Source organism: Strix uralensis, chromosome 7 (assembly GCF_047716275.1).
Source record: "Strix uralensis isolate ZFMK-TIS-50842 chromosome 7, bStrUra1, whole genome shotgun sequence".
Taxonomy (NCBI): Eukaryota; Metazoa; Chordata; class Aves; order Strigiformes; family Strigidae; genus Strix; species Strix uralensis.
In genome coordinates, this window is record NC_133978.1 from 7,290,353 (window position 1) to 7,300,000 (window position 9,648).

Sequence of the window (9,648 nt, forward strand, 5' to 3'; positions counted from 1 at the left end):
GACTCATTGAAATCCATAAATGGAAGTTGATCTGTGAATTAAATTTGTTCCATGGTAACAGGTAAGTATCTGCAAACAAAACTGAGTTTGATGTTGGTGCTGTCTCCACCACAATCTCAGAGAATAAACTGGTCAGTGTGGTCATGAATACTCCACCAGTGTCAGTTCCTTTTTCAAAGGATGCAATTATTCCTAAAATGCACATCAATCAAGATTGGCCAACCAGCCAGCCAGCCTCTGAGCTATTCTAAGAGAAGAGCTGCACTCAGCCACAGTTTTATCCTGTGCATTACATGTCTTTCAAAGCTTTTTGACTTTCTTTAGATTCATTACAGATCTCCAGCCTGTATTTAGAGTTCCTTCTATCCCTTTACTGATAGAAAAGCCAATTTAAAGTTCCTCTTCTCTATCCCTGCATCCTCATGCTATTAGCCACAGAACAAACTGATCATAGTGAAATACTTCCCTATTTTTGAACTGGATCAGTTCACTGATATAATTTATCAGGCACACTTATTAATTTATGTGATCTTTCCAGAAGCAAAGGAAGACAACAGCTAGCAACCATAACACAAGAACTGTTTCAACAGCCTTCCACTTCGTCACAATAAGAACAGACTGTAAACTGTATGTGGACCCACCTTATACTATGAATACCTCCAGCCCCATGCAGCAGGAACAAATATAGCATTTCCATTACATTACCTCACTGCTACTTTCAAAAACAGGCAACAAGTTTAAGAGGCAATTTATTACATCACACAGTGCAATGGAGTTGGAATGACAGAGGTTCAGACTTTCCCGCCCCAGAGGTTGGTCAGGTACTGCAGCAGGTTACCCAGAGAGCTTCTGCAATCTCCATTCTACTTTTAGCAGTAGGTTGGACTAGAGGCCTCTGGAAGTTCCTTCAAACCTGAGTTATCCTATGATGTTATGATGCAACAAAACCAAATTTATTTATCTTTTTTATGGAATTTTTGCTCTATATTCTTATACATACAACACAACTTTTTATTCAGTGATAGTCATTGATGCTTTGAGTCTGTTGACATAATTAAAACAAATATTTGCAGAAAACCCAATGAATTCACAGAATGGTTGGAATACATCTTCTGGGGAAAAATATGCCACCTATAATAAGCAGGAAGAAAACAAGAAGCAGAGTCTGGACTACCAATGTATTCAGAGAAATATATTAGAAATCTAAATATCCTTGTCCACTTTTTGCACATCACTTAGACTGACAGGAACAACAGCAGTCTTGATTTTCCACCAAAGCATTTTCTACACATTGCCAGTTAAGGGGGTGGGGGGGGTGGGGGTGGGGCGGAGGGGAACGTGTCTCTGATAAATCTCATGGAAATAAATGTGCACACTTCATACTGAACTGAGTAATATTTTTTCTGTAAACAACAACAGTAAAAGTGAAGAAGAGAGCAAGGGAATAGTTGCTTTTTCATTATTATTTGGACTGAAGCAGTTACGAGAGGGAAGGAAGGGAGACAGGTCTTTACCCAATGTTTCCTCTCTCTCAATTGCAATTGGAATTAATGAATGACAATCTCCCCTGCAGCCTCCTATTTTCCCTCCTCAATATCCTACTCAGAGTTTAAAGGTCTTTTTACAGACTGGTATGCCCTTGCCATTTTCGTGGCATGTTCTGCAAGAAACTATTGCTTACTCAGCTGAATAAGTGCCTCTCCACCTTCACTGATAGGACATGGACAAATCTTGAACCATGGGACAAACTACCATGAAGCAGCATCCTAAGTACATTTTCAGCAAAGCCAGGAATGGGGGCATGACAAGCAGCAGACACAACATAACACCCTCTTTCAGATGCCAGGAAGAAAAAGAGCTAGTAATAAGTCTTATCTTAGATGCACCCTTCTGCTACTGGGTGCTTTTCAAACAGAGCTGGTTCCACTGCTTCAAGATGGAAAGAGGCAGAAATGAACCAGGATTTCAGGTAAATGGTGGTGGCACATCCTTGACATCTGAGGTCCTAAACCAGAAGTTTACTTAGTCTTACTTATAGTCCAGAGCTAAACACAGAGTGGGAACAGTGCCTTGTTCCCTGACAGTTTTCCCTCAGTTCTATGATTAGGGTGAGGTATTGCCCTCATCCAGATATCTGACTTAAAAAGGAAGGGGGACAGGGGACAGGAGAAAAAAAAAAAAAAAAAAAGAATTCCAGGATGGATATTATTTAAGTCAAGCACAGTTTTACAGCTAACTCACAGATTCTGGACAGGAACCATCTGAGGCTATGACAGCTCAAAAGAAACATCTTCATGTAGCAGTTAGTGGGGACCCACTAACCTCTTCATTTCACTAATATCACCACCCAAAGTGACTGAGCATGCCTCCACATCCTCTTTAAAAAGACTGTTAGCCTCAGGCAAAATCCCATTTGTTTTTTCTCCTGCTTTTGCTGCATTCAACCCCACACAGCTAAACTAGCACCAAGGTCTGAAGGGTCAAGAAAAAAAACCCCAACTGTGCTGTTATTCTGGAAATACCCACTTCAAAAGTTGCTTCTTACATTTCTTTCAGAGTCTACTTTGCTCCAGGGCTGTAAGCAGTCACAGTGTCAGGGAGATACTCACAAGGAAAGACAGACCTGAAGGTTGATGTCAGGAAACTACCACCAAACCAAAAGGATGCTCAATAAATGAACATGGTTCAAAATACTTTTCAGGTGACTCAAAAATATTTTTTCAGGAGACTCAGTAAAACTAATACAGATTCATCATTCAGGATCCTGATCCAGGATTCAGGCTATCACATGGCAGACCATTTTAGCAAAACAGAGATTCATTGAAAGAAACAATGACCAATTATGTGACCAGTTTGTAAACTGATTCTAGTAGCAGCAGCACCAAAATATTTTGCTGCAGCATGTTTTACAACAGCTGTAGCAAACACATAGGCAGAAAGTGTCCTAGGTTGTAGTAGTATCTCTTTCACTAGACCAACTGGTGTTTCTGGAAAAGTCAGACAACATTCCAGACATAAAAGGCCTTCTTTATCAAGAAAGAGAAGCAGCAGTTTCCAAGGTACACGAGTTTAGCAGAACTGATCAAAGTTTAGGTATAGATCAAGTAGACCATCTTTCAAAGAAAGGAGAATTTAAATTAAAAAAAAAATCCTAGCAAAATAATAACTTAAGAGCATTGAAAACTTAAGTCTAATCATGTTGAATGAGTATTTCTTGAAGAGAAAAATACCACAATAAATGTAAGGAAGTTCAGATATAGCCACCAACCAGGTTATCTCGTTTTTCAGCACAGAATATACAAAGGAAGACCATGTTCTCAGTAGTGACATCAGACTTTCCTTTTGGTTTAGAACTTTTGATAGGGGTAGTAGTTCCAAAATTCTTTCAAAATTCTACATAAACCATTCCCCTTGCACAACAGGTAAACAGGAAAACCCATTCTAATCTGGGCAAAACATCATTTATATTTTTGTCTACTTCAAACAGGTAAATATGCCCAATTTAGGTTTGCCATTAGTACATTACTGGTTTATGAGCTATGTCTGAGAGCATATACTGTCCTTCCCATTTCTTTTCTCCTCATCTACATAAACTGCAAGGAAATCTTTGGCTCTTAACAGACAAATTAACATGCTTTTGCAAAGGAATCAACAAGTTAGTTACATATAGAAACCCACTGCTGCAAGCTAAAATAGTCACTGCTTTATTTGAGAGAATATATTTACAAAACCAAATAAGGTATGTGTAGATTTCTGGTTCCATTATGTAAAAATGAGGGTGAATCCTTTTACAACAACTCAACTGCATTAAGGAAATATCAATACCCTTCTATCATTTTAATGATGTTGCAGGATCAGTTGAAATTAATGGTGTTGCACCATAGGTTAATTCAGACCAATTAAGACAGCAAATTAATTGAAGGCTTCACTCTTACACAACAACCAAAATAACCCCAACTTTGTGAAAGCTTGAACTGCTGTCTGCTCCATCTCTCTGCCAGGAACTGTAGCCACATAGCAGTGCTGGTTGAAGATAACATGGCATACGCCTGAGAAGCGGCACATGTGCACGTTCCTGCTGAAGTGGCTAAGATTGTTCACAGGAGCCCAAGGTAATTCAGGTTAGAATGCAATTCAGATCTCCCATCACTGCAGGGGGACCAGCAACCCTGAACAAAAGGATGCAATAGCACAGTAGTTATCAGAGATAAGTCTAAGCCATAATTACTAGATCCATCAGGCCTACCTGTTGACAGCCCCAGAAGGGTCACAAAAATGATGCACATAGATCCTGCTCTCTCTTCTTTCAGCGAGCTGCTGTGTAACAGCATCCATTCCTTTCTGATCCTTTTACATTAGCTTTTACCCAGCTGAGCTAACTCTGATCTAATTAAGTCAAGGAGACTTTTGACACTTAAAATGCTGATGGACTTTTACCCTTTTACCCATAACAGCATTCAGGATTTCATATAACTCGTTAGAGGTACTACCCTACTGCCTAGAGCCTGGAGCACTGCAGGATGTGTTCCCCTACAGTGTTTGCTTCTCCTTGGACTTCATAATTATAAAGAGATATCCAACATGGTGGGCACTGTCCTGCAATGACTTCTCTAGTTAAGACACCCTTCACACACTGATGTCAAGCATCACTGCCTCTGCACAACCACAAACCCACTAATCTAGACACCATGATTTGCAGAATGTTTTCTTAATTCATATAACTTTGGCTGATTTATGTTTTCATGTCCTTCAGCAAGAGACAAAGAAGCCACAAAGTGAATTCAGAATGTCAGAATGGGTAGAACTTTAAAAGACTAATTTTGAGAAGCTGCATCATACAGTCATCCTCCAAAACAACTGCTTTTAATTGAAATGTTTCAAGTGGATTTTCACTGAATTCTAGTTTTCATTACCAAATGTTTATGATCCAGCATGTTCTGTGATTAGCTGGGGCTTTCTTGTTTTCTTCTTCTTTTCCTCCTGATGGACACTGCCATGAGAACTACAGTGAAATGCAATTCCTCCTACTCTGGTAATAAGGTACATATTCAATTTTAAATTATAAAAGGCAATATTTTTTTGCTGTTGTTACTTTTAGTAACACAAATCAGGCCAGCTGGAGATGTTATTTCTACCCTGGAGAGTCTTGTGCAATGTTTTAAATTGTAAAGGGAAATAAATGATTCCAGCTTTTATGATAAAACAATTCACAGTGACTTCTCCTGGTATTATTTTTCCGGGAATCGCTGCACACTGCAGACTAACGTAAACTTCTATGAGCACCTTGAGAGAAATATGCATTTAAAAGTTTATTTAGGCAAGGTAAAAGATTACACTGAGAAGAATACATTAGCATACGCTAAGCAGAACAGAGCCAGGTCTCCACCATGGCTTCATTTTCCTCATATATACGTGGACAAATGAGTTTAAAATTCCTAGTCCCAACTGGATGCAAAGTCCTAATCTTTACATTCCAGTTAAGTCCCAACAGACAGAAACACAAAGTCTTTTGTCAGAATAACTGAAAACAGTTCTTCCTGGGCAACATGAGTGTCAACCTGAGTCACATAACTTTAGCTGGTTTTCATAAAAAGTTTTCAAAAGTAATTTAATTATATCGATCCTGAAAAATTAATTTCTCAAACCAAAATGGAGGAAGCATCACTTTTGTGTTTTTATTTGGTATTAGTTCAGTTTAGATCCTGGGATAGATGCCACAAATTTAAAATGAGCAACTACAGTGAAGGTTGATAAGCCTGAAAAAATAACTGCTGACACTGCAGAGTTCTTGTGTTCTATGAGCAATTTTTTCTTTCTAAATCATCTCTGTAATGCCAGTACGCCCACCTTCCATTTGACATGAAAATGTACCTCTCTCCTAAAAAACTGTTGTTTGCAGACAATAACAGTGATTGCCAAATCCATGTGGAAATCAAATTGCCCCACACCCTGTGCTCCAATGTAGCAAACAGTTTTGAAGAGAGCCAAGTTCCCTTTCCACTAATACACTTTAACAACAGTACATACTATCAGAGAGGGATGAGATAAACAGTTTGGAAACAGCACTCAGTAGTAACTGGTGGCTCAACACAGAAACATACCCTATCACATCCTCATATTGTAATTGAAAGTTCCTGCTATAGCCTGTATTTCAAAGTTCAAGAGACTTGGCCCAAGTTAACTTTTTAAAATCATTTTCAGTCTATATTCTGTCCATAAAAAGATCATAACTAAAGCTCAAATAAGGTTTTTTTGACAATATATTAGATTTCTAACATTCTAATTCTTCTCTTCTCCTACATAACAGATCTTTCTTTTTTTTTTTTTTAAGTATGAAGACTAATTTGAATAAACACCCTTAAACAAATCAAAGTCAGTTACATCTCATAATAGAAATTATATGAGTTGCCCCTTTTCTACTGCCTCTTTTTGCTTCCCTGGTTATATTTTCCAAACATTGAAAAAATTATTAGCTGTATAGACAAACAATTAAGATGTCTATCTTCTGGCACTACTGGCAAGAAGCAATATAAGAAAAGGGTGTAGTAAGAGTTCATTCTGCAGTAGGAATTGCTATGAAGTGTATATGAAGGTATTATAACAATTAATTTTCTTCACTCACGAGAAACATCAACCTAATATTCCTGTAGAAATGGCAGGAAGCTGCTGTAAAAGACATTTCCTTCTCTGGGGAATATGGAAAGAAGTGGACTAGTGTACTGTAGACTCTTGAATTTATCACTGTATCTAATTTGAATGTTATACATTTACATATAAGATTGGTAGATAAAAGAAGTTAGTCTTCTCCCCTAGTATGTTCCTACCTTCACAGAAACATATATGGCTACTCCATTAAAAGAGAAATAGTTAAGCTAACTGCTTTGAACAAAAGTGAGGATTTTATCTTTTTTTTCCACAAAATTGCAGAGATTCCTTACAAAAGCACACAAACTAGATTTTCAGTTTGTTATTTTTCTTACCAAGTCCAGTCCTAAGAAAAGTATTTTTTCATGCACACTGTCTCTATCTTGAAGTGATGATTATTCATTCCATCTTTTCCCTTGAATAAAGTTCAGAATAAGTAATTCTTAAGTGCCCTTGTATATAAACATTTGCACAAATAAGTGACAACAGAAACACAGTAGGAGTAAAGGAGTATGGGACACAAAAGTGCCTGGTGTGCTTTGTCACCCTTCTAAGAGAAAAGGAAGAAAGTTCTACACCCTAAAGTGCTTGTAGTTTATAGAAAAATAGTAAGGGTTTAAGTATCACTTAAAAAGTAATTTTCCTCACAAGAGACAAAGAAGGTCAAGAGGAGTTATATTTGCTTGGGTTTGCTGCTGTTGTTTTTTGTTTGGTTTTTAATATGACACAGAATGTAATAAATTTTAATCAATTGCTTCTTAAGGGCTCTTGCTGGAAAAAGTCCCTATTCGGTAAGACTGTAACATACATCTGATTTTTAATGTTTTCCTGAGTGGAAGTCTAAACCTGTAAGTATAAAATAGTTCATTCCCAACATGTGTTCAACAGTACATTCTTGTGAGACACTGGAACATGGAGAAAGCTGACAAATTCATTTAGGAGACCTGTCCTATGCAAAGGATTCAGTGATGAAAAAACATAAGGCATCTGTGTGGCAGCTAGGCAAGTGGGCAGACAAAGCTGAGAAGTTTTAATAGAAGAATAGAGACGACATGCAAAAATAAGATATGAAAAAAAACCTAGATGGCAGAAAGAGAATCATGAAAATCTCCCAATTCAGCAAGAAGCTTGGAAACAACAACCTCTCACCACCTTGTTCTGTCTCTCTGCATTTCAATTCCTTACTTTATTTTAGTCCAGCACATTTGCAACTACAGTCTTGAAGAAATCAACAAGTCTGTTGCTCAGCATGAAGATCAAACTGATTGTTAAAGCTAAATGATGGTTTGCCAGATTGCCAGAATGACTCTAAAATAAAGATATTATTACAATTTTAGCAAGTCCATTAATGTCACAGTCTAAAGCAAGTACAATGGGCATTCATTTTCCTGCCTCATTGTTAGGTATGCATACATACTCCTGGGATGAAGGATAAGCTACTACTGTAACCATTCTATTTTACTTCTCTCATCTTCCAAACTTCCTCCCATAGATGAACACAAACTGCTAGTTCTTCCCTGTTTTGCAGTCATATGCAGAAGCCTCAACTAAGATTAGGGCCCCAGTGTGCTGTATATCAGTAGCAAGACACAATCCTTGCCTCAGAGAGCTCACAGGTTAAGTAGCCAAGACAGGCAAATTAATAGGAGAAATAATGGAGAAAGCTGCACGTAAAGATAGTTGCCCAAGGTCACAGAGCAGGCCAGGAACAGAACCCCTCTCTCCTCTTCCCTTCCTAATGGGTCACATTTCCTCTCACCTTTGGCTGAACTTTCTTCTCTGCCTCTTCTCCTTAGTTATTAATATTTCATTCTCTAGCTCTCAGGTCAAGATTGCGGTTCACATATGATAACATTAACCAGATAAGAAGTCTTAGGGAGAGTTACAGTTAGGGTTAGGGTTAGGAGTTATGGTTAGGGTTAGGACTTAGGGTTAGCGTTTACGGTTAGGGTTTAGGGTTAGGGTTACGATTTGGGGCATAGGGGTAGGCTTACGGTTTGGGTTAGAGTTTAAGCGCTAGGGCTAGTATTAGGGGTTAGGGTTAGGAAGGGTTAGGGTTAGGGTTAGGGTTAAGAGATAGGGTTAGGGTTAGGAGTTAGGGTTAGTGTTTACGGTTAGGGTTTAGGGTTAGGGTTACGGTTAGGGGCATAGAGTTAGGGTTAGGGTTAAGCTTAGGCTTCAAGGTTTAGGGATAGGGTTAGGGGTTAGGGTCAGGCAGGGTTAAAGACAGGGTTAGGGTTATGAGTTAGGGTTAGGGTTAGGAGTTAGGATTAGAGTTTAGGGTTAGGGTTTAGGGTTATGGTTAGGGGCATAGAGTTAGGTTTAGGGTTACAGTTACAGTTAGGGGCATAGAGTTAGGTTTAGGGTTAGGGTTAGGGTTTAAAGGTTAGCGGTAGGGTTAGGGGTTAGGGTTAGGGTTATGAGTTAGGAGTTAGGGTTAGGGTTATGAGTTAGGGTTAGCGTTTACGGTTAGGGTTTAGGGTTAGGGTTACGGTTAGGGGCACAGGGTTAGCCTTAGGGTAGGGTTAGGGTTTAAGGGCTAGGGCTAGGAATAGGGTTTAGGGTTAGGAGGGGTTAGGGTTAGAAGTTAGGGTTAGCATTAAGGGTTAGGGTTTAGGGTTAGGGTTACAGTTAGGGGCACAGAGATAGGTTTAGGGTTGGGGTTAGGATTCAAGGCTTAGGGGTATGGTTAGGGGTTAGGGTTAGGCAGGGTTACAGATAGGCTTAGGGGTAGGAGTTAGGGTTAGGGTTACAGTTAGCGGCATAGAGATAGGTTTAGGGTTAGTGTTAGGGTTCAAGGCTTAGGGGTAGGGTTAGGGGTTAGGGTTAGGCAGGGTTACAGACAGGGTTAGGGTTAGGAGTTAGGGTTAGGGTTAGGAGTTAGGATTAGCGTTTAGGGTTAGGGTTTAGGGTTACGGTTAGGGGCATAGAGTTAGGTTTAGGGTTACGGTTACGGTTAGGGGCATAGAGATAGGTTTAGGGTTAGGGTTAGGGTTTAAAGGT